Source organism: Falco rusticolus, chromosome 10 (assembly GCF_015220075.1).
Source record: "Falco rusticolus isolate bFalRus1 chromosome 10, bFalRus1.pri, whole genome shotgun sequence".
In the NCBI taxonomy this organism is placed as follows: Eukaryota; Metazoa; Chordata; class Aves; order Falconiformes; family Falconidae; genus Falco; species Falco rusticolus.
Genome location: NC_051196.1, coordinates 33,677,464 through 33,705,114, shown reverse-complemented (window position 1 = coordinate 33,705,114; position 27,651 = coordinate 33,677,464).

Here is a 27,651-nt window from a genome sequence, read left to right as displayed (position 1 = left end):
TAAGAACCAGATTATGCCCTGCATGGCAGAAAAATGCAAACACAGAGAAATAAGATGTCAGTCAACTCCTGTATCCTCTCAAGTTGTTTTGATGGGAAGTATCTGGAAATATAAATACAGCCTGTTGTATAAATGAGTTTAGGAAAAAAGAGAGACATGAATATATACATGGTCTGGTTATCCTATTTGCATGTTTACCCCAAATATGCATCTGCCTGACATATGATTACTTTTTTTTCTTCTTCTCATACGCCACAGGGATAGCTGGAAAGTTCAGATTTATTGAGCACCACGCCCCTCGCTGCAGTTGTTCCTTATCTGCTATGAGGGAGTTTGGCTTGAGAAGTTGGCCCAGTGCTACAAAACCTCCCAGCAGCCGCCCACGCTCCCACCATGGCACCCATGACACGTCTACCCGTGACGTCTCCTCCTGCTGCTCCCATCCTGAGTCCCTCCGTGGGCTTCCTCTCCCTCCCGGGACGCTCCCAAACCTTGGCAAACGCTGTCCTGGTGCCACCTGGCTCCTTGCTCACCCCTCAGCTCCCCTGCCTTGTAGCTCTGAACTGTTTCCTCTAAAAAACAAACAACCCACCCTTTAAGAGCAGCTCTCTCTTCCCCTTAGATCTGTACTGCACTCTCCTTTCTCTTGACTTTGCTTTTATTCTCCTTAATTGTAGACTTCAAGTTGCTGGCAATGTGGCCTTGGCTAATGTGCAGATGTTCTCTGATATCTCCGGTGCTGCACCCCATCCTTCTGCTCCTCCCTGATCCTTTTCATACGTTATTTTCTTTTTAATCCAGGAGAGTGACATTATTGCCAGTGGAAGTCCTGAAGGAGCAAAGTCCTGTCCCAGGATGAGTAAAGGTTGCATGACCTAGTGCCAGAAGACAAATGGATTTGGGGAAATGGCCATTAGCCCTTCCCTGAACTTGACAATGTGTTTCCTAAGATTCCTATCACATATAGGAAGACGCTGATTATTTTTAGCTGCGGGTGAGCCAACTGTTCCTGGGCTGACCTCCAGCCCTCCCAAGGACAGCAGAGGCGCCTGCTCAGCCCTCTGTGGGACGGCCGCGGGCGACGGCCGGGCTCTGCGCGATGGAGCTGAGCAGGGAATGAACTCCCGCTGTGCCTGGCAGCAGGGAAACGTCTTCTCACCTGTATGTGCTGCTCAGCACCACACCTTGCAGGATGGCTTCATTCTCTCCAACACCTTGGTCTTATTCAATAGACCTGTATGTGAGATCCAGCTGACTCTCAGGGTCGCGTTCTTGGTTTCAGCATGGCGCAGGTAATGAAGTGTTAGAGGAGAGGTTTCCCTGCTGAGTGACTCCTTGCAGTTCCTTACTGCCTTTCCTTCCTTAGTTTCTCTGCAGTCAGTCCCCTGTTTAGCTTGATCCAGACCCTGGGCTACATGCACGCCTGCCGCAGCCCTGGCCGGGAGCATGGCTTCACGGCGGCTGGAGCAGGGCTGGCTTGGCGGGGCTGGTCTGATGGCCCGGGGAGGCAACCAGGCCACTTTCAAACGGGTCACCTGGAGGCAACAGCCAATTTGCACTGCATTGCAAATTGATAGAGGGGTTTGCTTCTCCATGGGGGGTATTTTGATAAGATGCACAGTGCGGTGTAGGTCTGGTGCTGCCCGTTTTGTCATGTAATGGGGCTGTTTCTAAAAGAACTCAATTTTTGGTTGTGTTTTTTTTTTTTTTTTTTTCCCCCGGCTTGATTTTAAATTAATGAGGCTCAAAGATTTGTGAGCCTCCCAAAACCATACCTTCAGGGATGCCCCTTGATTGGATTGAACACAGAGTGGAGATGTGAATTTTGAGCATGTTTTCCTGTGGGAAAGAGGTCAATAGCTTCCTAAGGAGGATCCCATTTCAGAGTGGGGAAACAACAGTTAAGTTGGGATATATTTGTTACCGAGTCAGGATTAAAAAAAAAAACCAAAACAAAACACGACAATGCAAACATGTTACAAAAGTGTACAGGAGCAGACTTGCCTGCTAAGTAAGTCTCAGCAGAATCTTGCATCTCCAAATGCAGCGATATTGCATGTTGCAATATTGACACAGCCTTTTTCTGACGGAGCTAGAAGCTTTCCTCCATCCGATAGGCGAGTTGTGCCTTCTTAATTTTTATTTCTCTTTTATCATCTCTCTTCCCCCCCTCCCCTCAGCACCTATAAATTCACCCTTGAGCTCCTAGTGATGGTGGCTGGCCAGGCAGCAGCGGTTGTGTGTGGGCGGCAGAGGAGCGCGCGGGTGCAGCTTTCCGAAAAGGCGAGAACATTCGGTTCAGAAACTCTCCGGCCTCCCGCTGTGAAGGTCATAAAACGGTAAATAACAAAAGTAGAAAATAACTTCAGGGCCTGGGATGCAGGAGGTCTGGCCCAAATATCCATTTTCTTTCGGGATTGAGGAGGGCGCTTGTGGGGAGAGGTGTAATCGCGCCAAATAACTGCAAACTGGTTTCAATTGGGAGCTGTGTGGCCTCTCCGCGATCTGCTGTGCCCTTCTCCAGCCCAGCAACTTTCTCTTCCAGACCACAGATTTATTTAATTTAGGTCCTTCTGTTGGCAATGGTTTCTCAATGGGCTGTGGGGTTAGGAAAAAAGCAGAGAATTTTTCCTTAAGCAAAAAAGGAGATGACATTGCACGGCAAAATAGAGCAAAAAATAGTTTGTTGGCTGTTTTTATTCTCTGCCTTGCCTCTACGTGTGATGCCAGCAAAAGAAACTGCATTTTAGAGTGATTTAGTAACAAATTACTTTTATTTTTAATTCTTTTCCCTTCCTCGGAACAGAAAGCCACAAGATGGAGCTCTGGGGCTTTCCACGGGGGCCGGGCTTGCTTCACGGGTAAAAAGCCGTTTGGAGACCTTGAAATTATGTTTTTTATTAATTTTTCACTCAGTTTAATTATTACATTCATTTTAAAACGGCAAATGTTGTAGATGTTATAATTGTAAAATGTAATTTATCGTTGCTAGGCGAAGGTATTTACTTTTTCTTTTGAAGCTCAGAACTTTTATTTTTATTTGCCGATTGTAACGGGGTACATTTTTCAGTCTCCCGAGAGGCTGGCATCCCAGAGCAGGGTGGAGACCAGATCGTTCTGCTGATGGCACCCTGGCTCCGCTGAGGATGCTCTCAGAAGGAACCAGGTCTGTGTGCAGGTAGGGGAGGGTGTCTTGCTGTGGGTGCAAGGGGAGCAATGGTGGTTTGGAGCGCTCTGCTCCTTGTTATCGATGAACACTTGGCTGGAAAAATTTAAGCCAGCGCAGTGAAAAAAGAAAAGTGGATTCTTCAATTAAAACAAAAGGATTTTAGATCCTAAATGATATAGAAATTGGAAAGAAATGAAAGAATTCAGTATTCCGCCGTGCAAAAGAATAGCTTTTCTTCCCTTCTTCTTTCTCTCCTTTTTCTCTCTGTGTTCTTCTCTCTTTTTCCCTTCAAAGGGGGTGAGCTCCCTTCTGCAACGTGCTGCTTTTCCAAGTGATCTGGTGCTAAGGATGTCAGATCTTTTCAGCTCTGACTGCTGTTATGACAGAGCTTGAGTGTTTAATTACGATTGTATTGCATAGACGAGGTGATTCTTTTTACTCGCTGGAGTTTGCTTGTAATAGCTGTGCACACATGCAGTTTCGAGTGACAAGAAATTTATTTTTTCGTATATTTATACACTCCAATTCACATGCAGAGAGGACAATGAGATTCTCGTAGCTGATGGTCTCCCGGAATATTGTTAATTGCTTAACCCATGCAAGCAAACATTTTATAAAAGGTTTATGGAACACTTCTGGGCTGGGGCGTGCAGTATCAGTTACTGAAAATGTACTTTCCTCCTTTATGGAAGTTAACATTTTTATTAGAAATTTGAACCACTTCACAGAGGCTTCCAGAGAAATTAGTCTCCAGCGTAACACTCTGAGAGCAGCCGATGACCACCATAGTAAACCTCCTGTTAAAAGTGCCGTGAACTTTATGAAGAGTTGCATTTGCTCGTCTGGAGGATAAATTTGGCCCAAGGTAGAGCTGACCGCATCCTGAATAATTCATTAAGAGATTTATTCCCTTTCTATTTACAAACTGTCCGAGCAGTCTGGTTTTGTATGTGTTCCTCTATTCATTACGTGCTAGATAGTTGGTGACTATTCCTTTTTTCTGTGAATTTTTTGACCCGTTCCTCTCCGCTCTGACTGAGGGATAGATCACCCCGATGGTGCTTTGCTGCCTTGACAGGACAGACGCAACGTGGATATTTGTGTTCTAAACCAGATTCCTCGATCTGATGATTCCTATAAATATTCGTGCCAGAGGCTTCTGTGCTAAAGGCATCACAAACAGCAAAAAGAAAGAGTGAGAGCACTGCTTGTTTTCAGTTCGACTTGCTAACTCAAGGAAATAGTGGATTTATTTTGTTTACTGAGCACTTGATGGTGGCATTATTTCTTTATGTAACTCCAGCCAACTGTCTGAAAGGACTTGGAAATGCCCCAAATTCCGTTTTTTCCTTCTTTTTTTTGAAATGTTAGGAAAGGAACAATCTGAAGGTCTGCCTGTGCTGTGGGCGGTTAATAGAGATAATTGTCAGAAGTGGACAAGGCTATAGCTTCCTGAGTGGTGACTGAAAGAAAAATGAGGTGTCACTTTTCTTCAAACCTTTCCAGTTCCTTTGTAAAACATCACTATTCCTTAAATAGAACCGAACTGCTCTTACACCTTCCTCTCCTTCCACTGCAACCTATTTATAAAAACCACCAGTGTGGCCAAATGCACTGAATGAAGCAGGGCAACTCCTGAATTGTCCAGATCATCTTTGGTGGTACCCAGGTTCCTCTTAGACAGCTTCGCTTCAAGATCATTGATGTACTTCTGACTCACCAGCACCTATTATTCTACTTTTAGTGGTAGGATCAGAGCCTTTCCCTCTCTCCCTGATCCCTGTAGTGCCTCCCGAACCCGCTCCTGGGTGTGATGTTCCCCGGCTGCTGCTGCTGGTCACAGGCAGCCGAAGCTGCGCAGTCAGCCCCGTGGTTCTCCTGCATCTGCTGTTGACGTTTCCTGGTGGGTGCAAGGCTGACACCATCAAACAAGTAATTCTTCAGTCCTTGAAAAACCCTGGCGCAACTCAGCCCATCCCTTAGGATGGGAATAACAGGCCCTTTCCAACTTCTTTAACAAAATGACAGCGGGGACAGGAAACTGATGGATGTCTTAATATATTTATTTCTGGCATTTTGATCAAGTGCCGTACTGATGGGAAGGGATATGTTTGCAATTAAAGCCAATGAGTTAACTGTAATATTTTTTTCTTTTCTTTCCATCTTTTAAAAGAAAACATGCGTTCAAAAGGAATCAAAAAGAAAAAGAACTTTGGAATTTTCAGTAGTACAGAATTACTTTTGGAAAGGAAAATCTGTCAAACCAAGAGCAGTTATTTTGCAAGTAGCTGTAAGGAAATAAGGAAATTAAGATATCCCTCCTCTCTTTTTCTTCTCCCAGTCACCAAAAAATTTGATGAAAAAAAAGCCCCACAACTTTCAAATTATTAAAGCCCAGTAAAAGAAATCTTACTAAATGCAATGATTATAACGTAGAATTTTTAATCTGCTCTTAGGAGCAGTTATCTCTTCTTTGTACTTAACAATTCAAATTTCTCATTTATGGGGCTTCACAACATAAATTACAATATTTTGACAATTAATTTGTTACTCCTTTTTGACAAGTAAAAGAATTATTAATTATACTCTTATTCAGTAGTCCTAGTCAGGCTTTAAGTTAACATTTCCTAATAGGCATTTAATTCTGATTTAATAAGATAATTATTATATTATAAACAAATATAAATTGATTATTAAACACATTTATTTTGGATTAACAGCAATTCCATAGATATGATAGCCATTAAACATCAATGAAAAGACTTTCATTAATAAACTGATTTATTTACTGTGGCATAAGTGTCCTGTTCAATCTAAATTAAATCTCTATTTGGGATCCTCAGCCTGTAGTGTTACCAAAGGCATCTTCATGTTTGAATGCTGCACAAAAAGCATTTCTAGTTCAGATTTGCAAGATGCAATCTCAGAAATAATCAATCCATATTAAAAAGTCTTTGGTTACTGCTAGATAACTAATTATACAGACACAGCCTTTGTGCATGTCTATATGAGATATTCTTTGTTATTCTCTTTCTTCTGAACTTTGATGCTATTTAAAAATAAATTTAATTACCCAGTAGTTATTTACAGTGCATTTATTTTTTCCATCTAGAATTCTTTTCAAATTTGAAACCTGAAGGTCACTATCATTTTAGAGCAGTTTATTATTCATGGATACTGCAAAATTTCCAGGGGGAAAAATTGCTTTATTTTAAAATTGGAATGCAAGAAAAGAATTGTAAGGATTGGCTGCACTGGGCATGAACCTGCACTACATTATAACAGCTGTTTTGCTAAATAAAAACTGCAGGATTAGGCCCAATATTTTTTTTTTTTCATTAGTAACAGTAATTTAAATGCTACCATGCAAAATATGGGCGTGTGTCTGTGACATGCAAATTTATGAAAAGATGACAGGCTATCTAGCTTTTTTGTAAGGGTTTCCCACCTGATTCTGTGGGCCTTATCTGGTAAATTCACAGGAGGAAGGTCGCCCCCCGTGTACTGGTGTTAGCAGGGATGTGCTTTGTGTCCAGTCTTCTTTGTTTCGTTTTTTAAAGGCCAGATGTTACACGCAGCTGCAGACCTCCTTAACCTAATAAAACAATTTAGAGCAAATTGTTTTTGTTACATTACTATTTTTTTATTATTTTTTAAGAAGGTATTTTTTAAAGAAGGTTTAAAATGTTTTGCCTCATCACAACAAGGCGGTTAGATGCATCGATGACCTTAGGAAGAGCAACCAGTTTTTGTGGCTCAGGTGTCCCCAAATAAGGTTGTTGAGGCCAGGACCTTGCTGCCACATTTAGTTTTGGGTGTTTCAAAGAAAGGTGGGAGAAACTGGGGATTTGCCTGCTGCAGGAGATGCTTAATTTGGCTCCTGCAGGCTAGAAGTCCCCTCCACACTGAACTGTAGCAGTGGAGGGGCAAGGGAATGTAAGGTTTTGCAGAGTGAGTTCATCCTGCTGCTTTCTTTTTCCCTTGCTCCGGGCAGAGGAGCGAGCAGCATCGCCGAGAGTGAAAAAAGAGAGCAAAGAGGGAAAGGCTGCGGCTGCTGCGAGCAAGTGCAGCTGCCTCGTAAAAACGGCTGGTGCCTGGGTTGGGAGAGGGGCTGCTGAGGCTCAGCAAAGAGCAGCTGAGGTGATGGTGGTAGATGATGTGGAGTCAGGGAAAGGGTAACCTTAGCCCCGCTTTACAAGGGACAGATTTATCACTCTCCGGGTCAGGAAGAAATGCTTGGTGAATGCAGAATGCCTGCTCTGTGGTCCTGTCCTCGTGTCCCAGCAGAGCAGCCAGGCGTTTGGGGACCGGTGGGCGTCAGGAGCAGCACGTTCCAGCTGTCCCTGCTGCAGTCACCTTGTCTTCGGGTCCGCACGGCTTCACGGTCAGCTGCTGTCACCGGCAGGGATGGTAGCAGAGGGCAGCTCTAACTGGGTGAGTTGGAGGTCTCTGTCCCAGTTGGGTGAAAACGTAGGAGGAGATATTCCTTCTCTAAAGCAGCAAGGGTGGTCAGGACTGGAGAAGCAGCGGAGGTTAAATGAGCTGTGTTAGGATTTTTGTACTATGGCTTTTTTTTTTTTTTTTTTTTGAGGTTGCATGCACATGGTGGTTCCTTCCTCTGGTCTACTTCTCCTACAGCTCTGGAAAACCACTCTGGAAAAAAATGATGGTCAAAGGATGCTCATATGGGGATTCCCCTGGCCTGCATCGGGGCTGGGGGGCAGCAGGTGATGAAAGATATGGGATGTTTTCTCTTGGGCAGGTTGCTAAAACTAACAAAAATGCAGTAACACATGTGAATGAGGAGGGGGTTTCTCCTCTGTTCCTCGCTTGTGCAAAGGGCTCAAAGTAGGTGACAACTTTGCCCAAGAGCAGAAAGTGGAGCAGAGTTCCTGATTTAATTATTTCTCCCCCCTTGCCCTGGACTTTCGTGGTTTTGTGCTGAATGCCTTTGGTCAACTGCAGTATTTGTAACACTGCTTTACATGTGATTTCCTGGGGGTAATGCCTTGAGTCCCCAAGACTTGCTGCTGTTATGACCTTTGTCAGGTCTGACCTACAGCCACAGGCTAGGCGGACTGCTGCTCTCAGGTGAAGTGTCTTCTCCTATAACGATCCCTTGATGGGTCTCCCCTCAATAAAATATCTTGTTAAGATCTTCAGACCGAGAAAGAGGTGAGGGATTAAAGTGAGAATGAGTTGGGTGCAAAGCTCCCTTCCTCCTTCTCCAAAGATGCTGAAGGTGCATGGTACATATAGCTCCTTGCTCTGTTTGTCTCTGTTTTCAATTAGGACTTCATTTTTAAGTCAAATGATCAACCTAAAAATGAGGAACTGGCCAAAAAGTAGTTGACCAAAATTGTGATGGGAAACACCTATTTGGATAAGTTGCTCTGGATGGTGTAATCAGTCTGGAGCCAAACACCGAGATTTTATTTGCATGGAAAAGCTGGAATTAGCCAGAAATACCTTCCTTGCTGTCACACTAGGGCTCTGCAGTGTGAGTTCTACACAGCCGTGTGCGAGTCGTTCCTGACAGACCACTGTCTGACAGCTCTGCTTTTTACGGGGCATCTACGTTTCTTTCCCACACACTTTCTGTATCTTCTGCATTATTGCTTTTAAATCACTCTTCCTTTAATTGGCTCAGGAGAAAGGGCTCATTCTTTTGCCTCTAACTTTTCTTTTTGCCCATAAAGTATTTAGGAAAAAAAATGCCGAGTATGTAAACTAGAGATCATTAGAGGTTGCGGGCTTTTTTTTGTGTGGTTTTTTATTTTTATTTTTTATTAAAGACTAGGATTCAGCAAAATATGTGTTCTCTCCCAGGCTCTAGGTCTCTATTTAGATGATTTTTAACTCTGTTTTTTATTTATATATTTATTCATTAGATAGGCCCACAGTCAAGGAGAAGGGGAACACGGGGTTATTAATCTTTCCTGTCATCCACTCACAGATGTGAAGTTCACACCACAGCAAATGTGAAGTCAGCAGTACGCAACCCACAAGGGGAAACTTCAAGCGAAACAGGCAGCGAGGAACAGGGGTGGGAGATGGAGCGCAGGAGGGGAAGAGGGAGAAAAAAAGGGAAAAGGGATAAAAAAAAAAAAAAAAGGACAGGGGAGTGATGAATGACAAAAGGGATGGGAGAAAGATGATGAACAAGGAAATGGGAAAGAAATGAGACGGATGGAAAAGGCGAAAGAGGAAAGGCAGATAGAGAGAAAAAAAGTCTGAAGAAAGAGTAGGGGAGAAATGAGAGATACCAAGACAGAATATTTCAGATAGGGTGTTAATGTAGCTGGGCCTGCCTGGGTGCTTGGATATCCTGAAGATGTAAAGGGTAATCACTCTCTCAGCATGTATATGCTATTGATATGTTAATATAATTTTCTTTTTCATCTGAAAGCAATAAAGTTTTCAAACTGGCTGATTAACTGGGTCTGGCTGATCCTGTATGTGTACATGTATTCACAAACAGTTACGTATAAATATTTATACTCTACACACAATAGCGCCTGAAAATTCCCATAAAACAGCAGCCAGCATTAAAAGTTCTATTAGTACTGATGTGACATTGGACAAGCATGTTTGTGCTGATATATCCCACCACAACATCAATCCTAGTGCAGCTTTTTGGGAACACAAAATGCAATTGGGCATCTTTAGTAGAAACTTTGAGTATGTTATATTAAAAACAAGCCGTCAATAATGCAGTATGAGGGGTCTTGGGTCACATTTGGCTACAGGTCATATAATGTGGGCAGTCTTCTTTACAATTATAAGTCAGGTTTTTAAAAATGTGTAATTTCTCTGTCATGTTATAAGACTTAGCTCCTTATATAGGCTTATATATTCAAGACCCTGCAAATTACTTGTTAAATCATTGTTTCAGTTCATTTACAGATGCAGCCATAGAGAGAAAGAAGTCGTTAAGTAAGTTCAATGATCATTCTGGTCAGCTCACAAGAGGGAGTGACATGACCACCCCAGCTGCCATCCCACCTAGAAAAAGTTCCTCCTCAGAAATTTCTGCAAGTTCATCAGTAGTTTTAAACTACAAGCTGCATAATGGGGGGGGGGGGGGGGGGGGGGGGGGGGGGGGGCGGGGCTCTGGAGCCAACTGCAGAGTTGGGATCTCTGTAGGGCTGTGAAAAAGATGAAGAGGGGCAGGCTGAAAACCCTTAGTTTCTCTGTAAAACTCAGCAAAAGTAGCCTGACAATTCAGTCTTGGTTTTGCTTTCAAAAGATTGAATAGCTCCCCTTGCTTCTCCTGGCCAGAGAGTTTGTATCTGTCTGAAGTTTAAAGCTAAAATCTAACCCTTGGACATTTAGTACAGTTTACAAATCTTACTGTCTCTCCCTGGAATCTTCTGTGAAGCATTGCTGAAAGGGTTATTTTATTAATTTTCTTTTTAGTTAAACGGCCCCATCCTACATTCGATATTCGTGGAATAACTTGTCTACTACAGTCTTGTACTTCGGTTGATTTATTTGATGACCTGTTAGATACACTTCTTTACTGGCCTTTTGCTGCTCAGAACAATTTCCTGCAGGCTTTTTGTGAGCTGTTGTGTATCCTGTTACCCGTACTTTCTGTGTAAGCATCTGGGTATCAGTAGCTGCAGGACTTAAATGTATCTGCTTTGTTCTGTATCAGTTCAGAATGTTAGCATGCTTGGGTAAATCAAGGAATAGCTGTGTAATTTATACCGTATGTTGTTATTTACATGCACTACTGGATCTGTGCTGCAAGGTGACCGAGTCTGTTGCTGAGCTCACACTGACAGTCAGGGCTGTGCAGTTGGATTTTTCCTTCGCTTTTTGCCACAGTGAGCAAGTATGGAAGCTGTACCTTGGGACTGTACAGGAGAGACCTTGTTTTTGTGTCTGTTACAAATCTTTATGTAAGATTAGCACTTTTTTATTATTATTATGTAGAACTGAGAGTATCAGCTCTACTGCTACCCAGAGTCTTACAAAAGGGGAATTGTTATTCCTACTTAAAGGTACGTGCTCAGAGTGGATGTACTCAGTGAGGCTGCTGTGAGTGGGCCAGAAATAAGCCAGGGGATTCTGGGGTAAATCAGTGGAATTAATTTGACTACGGTTATTCTGATTTCATTTACAGAAATTGGGAAGTTGGCCCTTTTTTGCTTCGATACTGAATTTCAGCAAATTAATTCAGAAGCCTCTACAACCCAGAACACTTCATCTCCAACTCTTCCTAGCCTAATTCTCAAATTCCTGATTGAATGCCACTTTCTTGTGAATTTCTGGCTTTGGTCTCTTCTGTGTGTATGCATGAAATTGGTTTTCTTTTTTCTAAGCAGGGAAAAAGTAGAACAACAACAAACTTCCCCTCCCTTCTGCAAAGGTTCAGGATAGAAAGGGATTAAAGAAAAGAGAATAAAATAAAAATATAGCTGTATTTTTTCCCCCTTTGGAAGGACCTCCCACTGACTATATCATTATTTGTCTCATGTAGGATATTGGATTCAGGATCTATAGCGGTGAGCTACGTTAGTATTGAATCTCATTTGATTTAATAAACCTCCCTTCTCCCTCGCCTGCTCAGCCTTTCCAGGCTTTGTCAGACGTTAGCAGCTCCCCCATAGTTCTGGCCATAGAGGGATACATAATGCATCGCACTCTCTTCTCGACGAGGTGGGGACCTTCATCCTCCGTTGGAAATGTAGGTTCTTGTTTTGCAAATGTAGCCCCTTCCTCTTTCCCTCCCTTCACGCACATACGGCGTCTGACCCACTCCGTACCTATCCTGTCTGCTTGGGTTTATTCTCTATAGCTGGACTATTTGCTGGAACTTGGTCATGAAATATTTATATTGAGCTGGCTGGAGATCTGGACTTATTTTATGTTCCTCCAGTGTGTGAAGTATAGTTTTGGAGATAATCTGAAGATTTTGGGGGAGGGAAGAGAGCAGGGAATAAGATTCAATTTAAAGTGAAAAGGAGCATCAAAAAATGTTGTCAATGGACATTTTCAACATATCAGAAAAAGGAGATGTAGAGTAAAATTTCAAATCTTGAAAAATTAAACCACATAGCAAAATCTACGCTTCAGGAAGAGAGAGAGCTTTTGGAACCTGTCTTTAATTTTCAAATGGGAATTCTTTTGCTGGATGTGATGAGGCTTGGCATGTCTCTTGGCATTATATGCATATGCAGCTCTGTGTCTATGGGCTCTAATTTCCCTAGAAGAATTTAAGGTAAACCTTTTCTCAAGCCAATAGGAGTTAACTGTAGAGTAAGAAACTGTGCTCTATGTCTATATTAAACTCGGAAAAAATGAAATGCTGTTCTCTGCTCTAATGTGTCAGGCAAAGCTGGCTGCAGAGAATGTGCAGAGGCAAGATTTCATTTTAAGAACTGGAAAAGGCTGAAGCTTGATTACAGGCAGGCAGACTGGCAATCCCTCTCAGCCTGTTTTAAGCATATACTGTGAGTAGATCTGAAAGAGATTAAGGTTCTATGAGTTTCATTACACTGGAGTGCCCAGTATTAGAGGATTCTAGCTACAGAAAAGACTGTCTTGATGAGTACAACACCTTATTAGACTCCAGAGAAGCCACAAGAGCAAGTCGACAGGAATAGGCTTACCAAAACCTGATTAGAGCCTGATATAACGGGAGGAATCTAAAGTTGTGATGTCAGTCTGTAAGGTATAACTGGTGGCACAATTTACTTTGAAGGTAGGGTGCTGTGGCTTGGAAGTCAGTCCTGTATGTCTTTGCTGGCTATTTATACAAAGTGGACTCTAAAATTTACCTGTTTCTCTTGTAGGTTACTAACTCAGAACTCGCAGTGAAAGCATGGACCCCAGTGATATCCAACATACTTTTTTAACAACTGAAATACTGAAGTGACTCTAGGACAAGAGGGCCAAATCCTGGTCCTAAGCACAGCGACAGCATTTGGGGTGCCTTGGCCAGGCTCTCATCGGTTCCTTTGCGTTCAGAAAGGGTATGTGTCTGTCGATCTCAAAAGCTGCTGCATCTCCTAAAGCACCATCCAGCAATGCCAGGCAGTGGGAAAGGTGAGAACTGTTGCTTTGAATTGTAAAATCACCATATCCATAATGCATGAAAGGACCTGTGCCACAGCACAGGGTTTTAGTCCTCCTGCAGCTCTGGAAAATTGGGCAACTTCATAGTCTTTTATGAAAATATAATGTATCTTTGCTGCCTTTTGAGTAGTAAATTATGAATTTGAAAGTGACAAATATTAGCAGCCTGCCTTTATTGCTAACGAAACTGGGCAGGAGAGAAAAGGAGTCTGCAGAGCCTTTGACAGAATGTTTAATAACTTTTGTGATTACTGTTTCCCAGAGGTGATATGTATAATATGTATTTTCCCTCTTTCATTTTATCATAGCACTTATGCTGGAGACTGTTGCCATGTTTCTGCATTCCTGAACTTCTTCCTCAGTCAAAGGTTAGAGTGATTGAGCAACCATGGTCAAAGCAAAGTTGTGAAGCATTCTGCTTCCTTTAATGCCAAAATTACGCTGCTTTAGCTTGGCACGACGGTACAAAAATGGGCCGTAGCCATATGATAAACAAACAGTGAGGTATTAAAAGTCTGCAGTGCTGGGGCAGCTGGGACTGCACTGTGGCAATCGTCTTGCACATGGATGAAGACTAATCACAAAAAATGCAAGAATAGACACCGCCTCAGGTGTATTCTGCTAGAAGAAAATTAATTTTCATTGTGGGTCCCTCTCTGTTCTGGAAACTTAAAATTTTATATGGCTTTGGTAACTTGGCATAGAAATGTTCACGATTTTGTATATAAAAATTGATCGCTAGATAAAATTTCAAGAGGCAACATTCTTAACTTCAATTAAAAATCACCATTTTGGACTTGGCAGCTAGAGCCCACCTTTTGTTGGTGTGAAGGAAGAAGAAAGGAAAGGGAAGGCACGTGTGCCCCGAGAGAGAGAGACAGCCTAGGAGGTGCAGAGCCAGGGAGGTTTTCAAGGACACAGTTCAAGAATCAGGTGCTAACAGGCTGAGGTAGCAATATATGTTTAGGAAGGCTTTACAAGTAATGTGGAACACTTCTCCTTCCGAATGAAAACATCAGGGACTGGGTGAAAGCTGAGTTCCCACTGAATTATGAGAAATGGTCCTGCAGCTTCTAGACTGGGAGGGGGCATCACATCCATTCCTTTGCAGCTGTTTTTGCAGAAAGTACTGCTCAGACTGGTTTAATTTCAAGTGAGAAATGTTTGGGTGAAAGCTGGTACCAGCAACAGGGCAAGCTTGGAGTTCAAACCATCAGGAACCATCTCTCATGTAAGGCCGAAGCGCCATAAACACTCCCCATGTTACAGAGCCATGATGGAGAAGTTTTCATCCTTTCACCAATCCATCAGCTGTTGAACACAAAGGCAATTTGATCAAGTATTAGAAGTGTGCATCCTTGAATACCTCTGTTAAAGTAGTGCACGTGTGGTGCTGTTTCCAGGGTCTTTGCTGGGTGGCTTCCAGAGAGAAGCTGGATCCAAAGCTGTACTCTCCCTCCAAAATCATGGTTAGTTTCTTGTAACAAAGCTTAAGCTACAGCCAGGCAAACGCGCAGACACTTAGTATGAGCTTTTGCTGCCTGGAGTTTAGGGTGGGCTGCCTCTAGCTTTGCTTTGGTCTCTTCAATATAGAAAACTACTCAAACCCTGGCTGTTGCCTTGAGTGTAAACTTTAACATCTGTAAAGCCATCTCAAGCACACGGATGTGTGTGCTCTCCCTGCTCTTCAACCTGCTGTCTCTTTACTCTCGTCTGAGTTTCTTTCCAGGCATGGCTCTGCAGTGCACTTCATGGCACCTCCAGGTAAGAAAACATATTCTAGTTTCCATCACCAAGTGTTTTTCTTCTCTTCCTTCATATTGGACTTCAGCACCTTTTTTCCTAATCTTTTGTATCTTGTCCATTCATTTGTTCTTTCCCTTTAATGATCAGTGAGATGAGGAGAGCATAGTGTTGTTCCAAAAGTTTTCTGTTTTCGGGTAGAGTGGGATGGTACTATTTTGCTTCTTGGCAATTTGTTGATAACCTCATATCCAACCTCATCAGAAAGTAAATTATTAGCTTCGCAGTCTCAAAAATGAGAACAGATCTCAGAAAGGGTGGCAGAAAGTGACTTGATCTATATTTGTTGCTGGATATAGAAAGCCCAAGAAGTGTCAAAGTCTGGAGATGCCCTAAGTATGGGAAGTGAGACCAAATGATGGTATTTTTCTTTGGCCGCTGTCCTGAGAAAGGAACAACCAACAGAACAACGCCTCAAAGTATTTTTTTTTTTTGTACAAATGTGCTGATGTCATTAAAAGTCACTGGAACCCAGGATACTCAGTTCTTAAATCAGCTTAAAAATAGGTTTGTGGACTCGAACTGCACAGGCTCTTCTGCAGATTTTACTTTGGGGGAACTTCCTGGGCTTTTCTCCCAGGGAGCAGCCCCCAAAACTTCTCCTAAGTTAAGGGTGAGGAATCTCCGATCATCACACAAGCTCATTGGCAGCACAGTTTGTAACTAGTTATAAAATATAAATAGCTTTTTCACTGTGAAATATTTGATATTTTGAAAATTAAGACAGTGTTATTTACTCCCTTCTCTTGCCCCCCCCCCCCCCCCCCCACCATGGCTGGTGTTGCTTATGTGCTGTTGGCAGATGGGATGTGGATCATTTTAATTAGATTTTATTGGACTGTTATACAGCCCATAATTGTGATCATTACTCATTTTCACTGTGGTTCAGACAGATCCTCTATTTAGACATGATGATATTTTGATGAGACAAGTCCCATGTAACTTGTTATGTTAGGGGCCAGTAGCCAAAGCAGTGGAATTAGGTGTTTCACAGCATAAAAATTGGAGTGGATTAATAAAGGACGTAATGGTCAATTTGTGCTCCTAATTGTGCCCAGATTGTGGATGCTATGGGCAGAATGTCTCTTTGGGCTGCTGGGTCCTGTTGAAAGCTGCAGAAAACAAAGAGCCCTCAGAAGCCCAGGTAACAAGACGTGGCGTGGGGAGGGACCAATCCCCCATTTCACTTTCAGGGAGAAGGGCAAGCCTGGTGGTGTCAACAAGCGACCTTTTGCCAAATCAAAGCTGTTGTGCTTATATTTGCACCAGCTGTGTGTTTGGTCCTGTATGCTTTTCCTCCTTTTCTGTTGGTTTGGTTTTTTTGGGTTGTTTTTTATTGTTGGTTTTGGGTTTTTTTTGTGTGTGGCTGCTTTTGTAAATCACTGCAAGGAGACTAGGAATGGAGGCTAATTCTGACCTGAGAATGGATCTGTTAGAACTCTCTACAACTGGGAGCATCTTTACTTCTGCTGGTGGTCCTCTGCTGCTTTTTGAGCAGCTGTGCTCAGGCACTGAGATGTTCCCTTTGCTTACACAATGTCTCTTTGGCAGGCTGTGGGGTCCAGCCGTGTAACAGTAATGATGATGCTCTGGCAAAGCCTGTTGCAGGAGCTGTGTGCTATTGTCAGAAGAACCGTCTTCTCACGTGTACCCCATGGTCTCCATAGTGTTTAGTGATCAGGCTTAGCTTTTTCCTCTTGACTTTCCAGAACGACGACTGGCATTTGAACATAATACTCGCACAGTACAGATCTAGCTCTCCTTTTGAGTCCTGAGGATCATTGTTCAGTAGGAAAGTCATGCATTGCTGCCAGAAGTCATGGTTTAAGGAAACTTTCAACAATATTTGGAAGAAAGATGTAAATTTTGAGATTTCTCCCTCTATTTATGAATAAAGTTGCCTTTGGCTATCTCATTAAAAATATATATTTCTTTTAAAAAAAAATAACTTTGTGACCCCTACTACGCTGCGTTTGCAGATGCCAAAGGTGTTAGAGAATTGAAAATGTTGGGGATCAAGGGCTTTGGAGTGCAAATACTAGCTGGTGCTTGTTCAGAAATGTTATCTAAAATGCACTGTCCCTATCCCAGTAACAAATCAGTAAATTTCGTTTAATATAAAAATCAACTACAGCTAAGGAGATGGGATACTATATATAGTTCCAGCCTCCTGTAACAGAGTGGGGGATGCTCCAGTGCCACCTCCACCCAGCGTGGGGCGCACAGAATTTGACTCAGTCTGTTTAAGTTCATCTGGACACACCTTTAAAAGGATTCTGGTACTGCCTAAAATTCTAATTGAATTTAATGTACATCTCAAGTCGGATTTTAGCATGAATCAACATTAATTCCACTTTGCATATGCAAATAAGGACAGTTATCCCTCCAGCTACCCAGTTTGTGTGCATCAGCCATCTTTGGGGCTGCCTACAAATCGGTTTGTTCTGTGCAAATTAGAAAGGAGCTGAGCTGCGAGGTAGAGGAAAATGCCGCCTAAATCCACCCATCTGATCCGTAGCAGGGTTGGGTTTTTTGCCATCTTAATCCTTTATTAAAAACAAACAAAATCAAAATATTGTACCATTTCTATGCAGAGACACAAGCTGTATTTCTCTTCTGCTCATCCAAATGGATCCATTGAGATGGAGATGCTGCTCCTGTTAGGGCTGTTGTAGTTTCCTCCTGCGTTATTGCTTCTGCAGTCTGTTAGGAACTGGAGCCTAATTTAGTGCTGGGTGACCTACCTTAACTTCTTGCTTCATTATCTCCTGCCGCTCCCTTACATCTTGAATTCTTGTCTGGATGCAATATACAGGAATGTCTCACTTCTTGCCTCTGTGGAAAAATAAATGTGATAATCTCAACAGATCCCTCTCTACTTTTACCTTAACTGTCTTTTCCTTCTTTTAAATCATAGCTGTAACACATGGACAGACAAAACGAACTGACTTCCAGCTCACTTCTTTGGCCATTATGCTCGTGTTTATGTTCAACAGTACTCCCACAGCTAATAAATACAAATTAGTCCAAGTCAAATGCTCCTTGTAAAAAATCAGTTACGAACTCATCCTCATTTTTCTATTTATTAAAAAACATTCTAGGTTATTAAAATGCACTCATTTTTTGGTAAGTATTTTTTGTCAGTTGTTTTTTCTAGGAATTGGACCAGCCTACCTTAGAAAATTATTTTTCTCTTTTGTTTAATGTTAACAGACTCCAAATCTGTGTTGCCCCATGGGATGAGAGAACCTTTCCTAACGAGAGAATAATAATCACTAAGTTCTGGTATGAATTTTTACAGAAAGAATGTGTACTAAAATGGATGAAACATCATGCTTCACTTTCTCATGCTGATTTTTCAAGTGAATAATTGCAAGCCATGATTAATGTCACCCCAGAAATCTGGCATGCTTATTTGTGAACATATTAATGAGTCTAGTTTTATTATTATTCAACCAACTTTAATGCCTTAGTGTAAGCCTTGTCTTTTCCAGCTTCTCTATCCTTATGGCTTATTTTTTATTTTTCATTTGCTTTATGGTCTGGATTTTAAGGACAGTAGACTTTGGCTTTTCAAAATTTGAAGAGTCCCGTTTGTTGATGGCACTGCAGAATCACAGGTACTGCTTTCCTTGTGCCATTTAAACTTGCCTGCTTCTTGCCAAGCCCCACTGTGATGGATGCTGTGGACACACACGACAGGCAAAACTATTATATCATGGCTATTGGATGTAACTTTTTCATTTGGCTCCTGGTTGTGTACTTGACTAAATGGTTCAGGTAAAGAATATTACCTATCGAAACTGAGAGCACTGGATGGATAATTCATGCAAATTTTCACAGCAAGCAGACTGGTACGCTTTTCCAAGTTGCGTGTTTTAAGGGGAGAAAAGTGGAGGGGCTTTAGGTGGTTCAAGGTAAGCTGCGGACTAGAATACAAGTGATTTAAGGTTAAAATTCACATGTCACCATGCATCAGTGTGCTCTACAGCTAGCTGAGCTTCACCCACAAAGTACGCAAGGCCAACACCTCTTACGTTAAGACCATTAAAGGAGGGGTTCAAGTGTGTTTTAAAGGTTTTAAAATGTGAAGTTCTGTTTCTGGCCAGGTGAAAGTTTTGTTTTGTGGAAGCTGTTTTGTTGGTGGTTAGTCCTGTGATCTGCCAGTGAGGGGATTAAGATGGAAAGAACGGAGATTAACTATTGCGTTACACTGGAGAATTTAGAAATCTCTTGATACTGCATGGGTGGTGAAGGGGTGGATAACATTTCGTGTTGTTAAATGCAAAGGAAAGGCAATGGGGAAAATCAGTCCTAACTTTTTATGCTTAGTAATGGGCTTTGAGCAAGATATTTCTTGAACATGAATATAAATATGAATATAAAGAAATGAGCAAGTAATTTCCATAGAAATGTCTCTCTTATCAACTCACTGTAGGTATCTTTCATGTGCCCACAGTCTGAATAGTCTTTTTTTTTGTCCTCTTATTTCAAGTGCACGGTTAGAACAGAAAATGTGCAATGAGGGGCAATAAAGGTGATCAAATGTACGATATAATTAGTCACTGCATAGAGATGTTAGCTTTGGATTCTTCAGCTTGGAAAAGGAAACGGGCTGTGGCAGGGGTGCATAGAAGCCTGAGTTGCCAGGAGAAAGTAAGTGTAGGGTGGCTGACCACTGTGTTTCTCACAAGATAAAAGCAGGAATGCAAAAAAAAAAAAAGTATCAGGTCACAGATTTAATATAAATAAAAGAAGTTATTTTTTCATATGATACGTAGTTACGCTATGGAGCTACTTGCTAGGGGATAATGGAATGTGTAAAGTTTACCTGGGTTCAAATAGCCTAATTCATGGAAAAAACAGAATGACTGCCTACTGGATATATTTTAACGTATTCTGCATTGCTAAGTCTACTTGACTTGTTCTTACCTTTTGTTTTTCCCAAGCAGGCTGCTGTTGGAGAAGGGTTACAGGAGCAGTTAGACTTTTAACCTGCCCGTGTTCTGTCATTATGTTGTAATGATTTCAGGAGGGATGTGAAAAGGATCCCAAAGGCCTGACATCTCAATTAATTCCCCTCCAGGGCACCAAAAAGGGGTCAAAGAAGCAGTTAACTTGGAGGCTAACACTTTCAGGCCAGTACTGGCTGTCACTTGGATGAATTTGTTTCAGCAAAGCTCTGTTGAAGTCCCTAAGAAATACTTGCATGCAAGTTGCTGCAAAATTTGATTTATTTCTGTGTTGTCCTGCACAGGAATGAAATGAGGAGTGTAACATTAGGATGGCAGAAAGTGGGGGAAGGACAAAGGGAAAATCAGCAAAAAGAAAAGTCCAACTTTACCTACTGAGGGTGGATCAGATAAGGAAATGTCTAGCAATGTTCACAATAATTCAGACATCATCCTAGACCTTAATTACTGGCACAGGCAACTGTGGCCCTGGTAGGAGGGAGGTGGATCGTGTCTGTGCACTCCATCTGCTGCCTGCAGAGAGGGGAACGTTCCAGGCCAGGTGTTGCTGAGCATTGCTCTTGTCTAGCAGCAAGATAAGTTTAATTAAAGGGCTAATTATTCCCACTCTGGAATGGACCTATCGTTGTACTTGCAATTGCATTCTAAGTCTTTTCCTCCGGTGTTCATGCACTATACATTTATCTTCCATTGTCACGTTACTGACTTGTTTTGCTTAAGTGAGGATAAGTCTTTGGTGCATGTGAAAATTGGAAACAAAGGGAATTGGCTAGACTTGAGTCTAGGTGATACTTCATTGTAATGGTGTTTGTCAGCACAAAAAGACATTTCATGCTGGCTTTCTAACTTTCTTGTGAAATAGGTATTTTACAGTTGTGGTAACTAAGGGCTCGGATCAATGGGGAATTGGACCCAGATGTCTGTGTTCTGCTGCAACTATTAAGAGCATCAGACAAAACTTCTCTTTCAGTTAAACCAGGAGTAACTCTTGATTTCCAAAAAGTTTCTGGATTTACTTCAGAATAACAGACCTTGAGATTACGTCTGTTGAAGTTTTACCCTTTTTTATATTTGGTTTGAAAGCTGTGGGGTAACCCATGCTTGCTTTCTCTGGTTTTGCGGACTATGGAGAGCTCTGAATCTTCTCACCGCTAATGACAGACAGTCTTCTAGCTCTAAGTATTAGAAACTTGCTCTTCAAGATGTGATCTTACCTTTCTTTTGACTCTTTTTGACCTTACTTAAAGACATCCTGTTTAGGTGAAGCCTTAGGTTTGAGCCAGGTTTTTTCCCTCAAGCTCCTGCAGTTTACTGCCCTTTGATTGACCAAAGGCTGATGTCCTGTTTTTACAGGGTCCACAGAATGGGGGACATTGATCACCCCATGGTCAGGCAGTAGAGAGCTATTTGTGGGGAACAAGAGTACCTCAAGGAAAACCTATCTTTAAAAGCAAGAATCTTTTCCATAATACTCTTTTCCCTAATACAGTGAGGACTTTGGGGTCTACATATGCCCTTATAGACTAGGAAGGGAGAGGGAATGTTCCTCTGCCTAGTTTTATCTCTATCAGATCTCAAACACAAGGGACCATTTCCTCCAGGCTAGGACCTTTATTTTATGTCATTTTGCACCTTTTGTTGGTTAAAGCTTTGAGTCAGGTCATATTGATATGTGAGATTCCCCCCACCCACTTCTTGTGGCCAAACTTCAAAAGACATATTACTCATACCGCTGTAGCATTCAAGGCTTGCATTAATTACCCACTAATGGCTTCTTTTTTTTTTTTTTTTTTTTTTTTTTGCAAGGAAGCACTTTATATTTTACTCATGGAGCCAGGATAACTATCACTAGGATGGATAAGGATATACACATAGTGTTTGTAACTTCAATATAATCCCTGAATATTCCATGATTCTGTAATGTCTGTCATGCTGGGCTTGAGCCCTGTTGCTGATGAACTGCCTGGGGCACTGTGTAGCAAATGCATTCTTTCACAGGCTAAAACAAAGCAGAGAAAACCATATAATGAATTCCAGTCGTGTAACATTATGGGCTAAATAGAAGTGCCACTCCTTTACTAGGATAGTTGTAAGAAGACGTTTTTGAAACCACATAGCTTAAGTGATAGCAGCCACTAGCCAAAGCCCAAACATGTGTCTGCGCAGGGAACAGGCACATGTGGAATATGTGCTAAAGCTTTGGAGTGTTTTGTAACACATTCGTAGAAAGACCATGAAACCTGAGAGACAGCAGTGCAAAATACACTGTGAAAATAATTTCAAGAAAACCTAGGGAGAGATTTTTGGGCTGAGTGCTGGTCAGAAAGGCGATGATGTAAGCAGTTCTGTAGGGCAATCCCTTCTCACGATTTATGCCATGGAAGGAAGAATGGGACTTTTAATGTCCTTTGTAAACAAACAAGATCTGCTCATTGACTCCACCTTCAGTTATTTTCCCTTTACACTAGAAAAACCATGCAAGTACCAAAATTTTTTGGCTAACTGTCAAGGTCAAAAAGGGATAATAATAATCTACAATTTCTTGAAGCCTATGCAAGCTATATAGGATTTATTATACTTTGATAGGGAATAATTAAACTCTGAGAACTCCTACCAACGTTTTCAACATAAACATGTCTAACTTGCATCCCACAAGTATGGTTGAAGGACAGGAAGGGGGACCCTCCCCAAACCACAATTAAAAATTTTTGTTCCACAGGGAGACTTGAAAATGTAAAACAGTGGCAGTGGGACTCAGACTTGGCAGAGTTTATCTAAGAGTATGTTCATTTGTTTTAACTTAGATTTTGAAAATCCAGTGTTTCAGTAGGGGCATGTATTACAGCAGTGCTGTGAAACCAAAGAGAAGGTACATGATTTCTTGACAAAATCAACATGGGCAGGAAAGGGGCAGCCAGCGGTGGAGGGACAACTATTCTGGGACTTCTCGGAGAAGTTGGATGTATTTGAATTTATGGGGTCAGATGGAATTCACCCGAAGGTGATGAAAAAGTCAGCCAATGTGTTTGTGGGGCTGCTGTCTATGAAACACCACCATGACCTGGGGGAGGTCCCCCATGACTGTAACAAGGCTGATGCTGCTGCAGTCAGCTAGAAAGGCAGTGAGCAGGACCCAGTCAGTCAGTCTACAGCTCATGGAGTATGTCTTCTTGCAACACATTTTCAAACATGGGCTTGAAAAAGCAAGATGACAATCGGAAAGATCAGCATGATTTTATGAAGGGCAAATCATACGCGAACAATGTGACTGCCTCTGATTAAGAAATAACTGCTTGTGTGGATACAGCACAGGACAGGGTGTCTGTGGAACCACAGCGGTGGCTGGCCTGGTCTAGTGCTGGTGATAGTCCCTCTCCGAGCAGAAGGTAGGATCAGAGAACTCCAGAGGGCCCTTCCACCCATTGTTGCTATGTTTTTGTGGACTGCAGTACATCAGATGCTGGACTGAAACAAACGAGGAGCTGTCAGAACATATATATATATATATTCATTTTTGCAAGAAGAGAAGCTATCCCCTAACACTCAGAGTGTAAATCAACCTTCTCTAATTGAATGTGCTCAGAGAGAGAGAGTTTATAACCAGGAAAGGTGCCTGCTCTGTAATTGGGCAGCAATGTCCAGATCTGGGGACCTGAGCAAAATATTTATATTTTCAATGTCTTCAAATATTTAAAACTTCAAACAGTTTTCAAAACTACAAACAGCATTCAGCCACAGTAGTGCAGATCTCAAGAAAGGTCCCGCTGATTTTACTTTTACTAGCCGGTGTCACTCAGCCTGTGCACCGTCCCTCGTGCCGGGTGGCTGAGCCAGGGCTGAACGTGGCTGTGTGCTGCCCTGGCATGTTCTGCTCGCAGAGGATGGCAGAAGCCAAATGTTACTCTTCTGGCATCGTTTTACATGAGAGTTTGAAGCCGGGAAGTCCAGATTCTCCACTGAAGCTTTCAGACTGTAATTCAGGAAGGATTGATGCATCCAGCTGGCTACAGAGGGGACCAGTTCTGCAATACGCCTGGGCAGCCCTTGCTTTATTTTAAACTTTTTCAGGATATCCAAGAAACTTGTAGAATAGCATGAATTTTACATCATTCAGGAAAGCCAAGCACCTTGCAGTAGCTTCAGGGACTGAGGAGATGCTTAAACCAGCCTTGTACTACTGAAGGGTCCTTCTGTATCACTCCTAAAATGCTTCTGCAAGTGGGACAGCTTTTGTGAACTGGTAAGATGTGTTCCTGTGTGTGTACTGCAGAGCAAAAGCAACCGGAAAACCCTTTAAAAGCAACCCTTGGCACTGAGTAAGCACTGCCCTGCTGGGTTCATCAGATCCTGCACGCAGAAGCCCTTTGTGTTCATTATTCATGAACCAGTACGGCGTGAGGATCTGCGAGCTTTATGGACAATGAGTTCTGAACCTCCTAAGAGAGAGTATTTGCTATAGAAACCCGAGTCTAAGAGCCAAACGCACCCAGCTGAGGAAAGCACACGCAGAAACAGTCTCTCATGTCTGGCTGCAGCTTATTCAGGCAGAGAGCTTGTTTACCTAATCTGAATATTTGACCTTTATGCTTTTTGGAAATGATATTTTCTTCCTCTTAATTATGTGGAAGGAGCACTTCCTTTCAGAGCTCTGATGGACTTCTCTATAAATAGCCACTCACATCCCAGAACCTCACACCAAAGCCTTCAGCAAAGTCAGCATCCCTAGGACTTTTTAAGCCTGAGATAGGAACCACGTGGAGTTTAATCATTAATCACCAGTCTTTAATTAACAGCTCTGGGCTTTGAACAAAAGGTGCTTACTGCAGGGCTGCTGAGGGACCCTGAACTCTTCAGTGCACTTTCATTTGGGGGACCCTGTGGCTTTCCAAAGGGGGCTGGTGGAGCAACCTTCTCGTGGGAAGGGTCACGCTCCCCAGGAAGAGCAGATGTTTGTGGCCTGATCTCCATTTTCACAACTGTCCCGTTGGTTGGCTGCAGGCTTGAGCTGTCTCAACACAGGGATGCGGCCAGTTCCCCGAGGTGGGCAAAGGAGCAGAGCATCGCCAGAGCCTTGTTGCCTCCATCAGGTGAGGTGGGTTATAACCAGAAGAAGGAGGAAAGTTGCTCCAGGCTCGGAAAATTTTATAGAGGAGTGTTCAAAATTGAGCACTCAGGAGAGAAAGAAAACATTGCTATAAAAGTTGACTCAGCCAATATTTTTCTGCATTCCTGCTGCTGTGATTGAAGATATTTGTTTTTAATATAGGTTTCTCCCATTTGTAGTCTGGTTTTCCTGTAGTAAAAAAGTGAAGGGCAGATCCTCAGCTGATATAAATTGGCTCCACTGAAGTTAATGGAGACATGCTGGTTTGTACCAGCTGAGGGATCTGGCTCGTGCTGCACTGTTCGATACCCCTATTATACTGCCATGATTACGATACTAATTCAGTAAAATGGCTTCACAGCGTAATAAAACCAACGCAGAGAATGGAAGATGAAAGGGCTTCCTCTCCAACCCACCTGGTATTTTTCAACATAATGTTTTCCTTTATTTTCTCTTTTGTCAGAAAACGGTCTCAAACAAAACTTTTTATAGCAAATATACCCGCTCTGACAAAACTTTCCCTGAGAAAGGCTTCTTGGCTTCGCTGTCCTGCCTGTGTGCAGGAAACATGCAGGGCAAACTTGGTGGCCATCAGGACATGGTGAGGCTTGTGCAAGAAAATGAATTGGCTCTCTGAAGGGCAGGGGTGTTACTGCAGAGTACTTAAAGCCCGGAGATAACCTTGGCTTCTGAAAAATAGAAGTTATCATACTAGTGCGTACAGCATTGATTGCTTGACTCGTGCTCTGCCCTGTCATAGTTTTTCTTGCTCTGTCTGTACCGGGAGAAAGAGCCAGGGGGTTGTACCAGCCTGCAGCCCCCCCGTCACGGCAGTGCAGGTGCTGGTGGTTTTCCTCCCTGTGACCGGCTCCTCCGCAAGCAGCAGAAGATGCTGGGCTTGGGGCGTGGGGAGCAGGATAACCTGTGCTGCCTCGTTGCTTGGAGCTGTTGAGCACCAAAGGGAATAAAAAGACACAAAGACCTAAATAAAGGTAGAGAGATGCATAGCTAGATCCCTAGAATGAAATATTTTGTTTGCCGTAGCACTGCTGCTCTGCACACGGGTTCTTCTGTGCCAGGAGGGATTTTTACAGGGACGTTGCTAAATGGAGGCAGTAAATTTAACTTTAAAGGACCATGAATTGAAGCTTTTGGCTAAAAGCTGAAATGCTGTTACTCTTTACCAGGCCCTTTTAAGTTCACTTGGAACAGGATAGTATATTTTTCTTCTAAAGCCTTTGCAAGTTGAAGGCCCTGCCTGTGGCAGGTCTCATTCAGCTCCTGGGGAGCTGGGACCTTGGGAGCAGCAGCCCAGCACTGTGGGAGCTTTCAAGGTGAATTTGAACCAGCCCAGCTTCTCTGGGTAAGGGTGAAATACAAAAAGATCCCTCCAGCAGGTTAAAGAAAGCTGTGGGTTACGCTTCTAAGAGCTGCGAGGCACGATGTGCCATTGCAAAATCAATATCAGTACAATTTTAAGTGCCATGAAAGCTAAAGGGACACACAGATGTGTTTCAAAGGCAGAAAAACCAATGTGCAATGTCCTGAATTAGCAGGCTCGGGTGAATCCTGCTTCCAGACCTGAGCTGGTCCCTTAGCAGCAGTCATAGGAATGCTGATTCAAGGAAGTAATTTTCTTACATACTCAACACTTTGAAACAACCTAAACTATTCCCACTTTTGACCCTTCTGGTCACATGATCCTATTTTAATCTATTTATACCCTCTGCTTCTTTTAAAGAAAAAACAAAAAGGGTTTGCATTAAACTCGGTTCAGAAGAAGCAAAACTTTTCATGTTGCTATCTAGTTGTAACTTACTGCAACTGCTTCTAATATTTGTCCTGGTGTTTGAATTATCCCTGAGAGTGGGATATTCAGCGTGTGGATGACAGACTGCAAGTCCCCAGTAAAGGTGGAATTTGGCTGCCTTTGGCATCCACGTTCTTCTCTTCCAGGTCTTAATGAAGTATCAGAAATTCCTGCATTTGCTGCAGGCTGGCAGTGGAAGCCGTCTTGGCTGTCTGCTCAAGGCAACGCTCTCGGACCGAGGCAGGACTGCCTCTCTCATCACAAGCCTTGCGTGGTTGGGGTTTGAGTGCCTGGGCAGTGGGAGGCTCTGGTTACACGAAGGGACCAGGAATCTTGCACTAGCAGCTGGCGTTTAAAAGAAGGCTTTGAAAGAAGGACCCGAGCTGGCAGGCTGAGGGGACAGGAGGATGCACATGGGTCTTACTTTTGGAATAGATGTGCTTATTTCATCCATTAATTAGCAAAAAGGATGATTGATCTGGAAACTTTTGCAGAACCCGGGTGCCTCTGCTTCCTTAGCCAGGCGTTTGTGGCCAAGCTTCTACCTGCAGCCCAAAGGGCCTCGGTGCTCCTGGGTGTTAGTGCCCTGCTCCCGAAGAGAGGGGGCAGAGCCTGCCACCACGGCTGGAGCGGTGGCTGAAGGAAGTCCTTGCTAGATCTAATCAAGCAAAGAAAAGTTTTGGAGCATATGGACGCCAATGTGTGG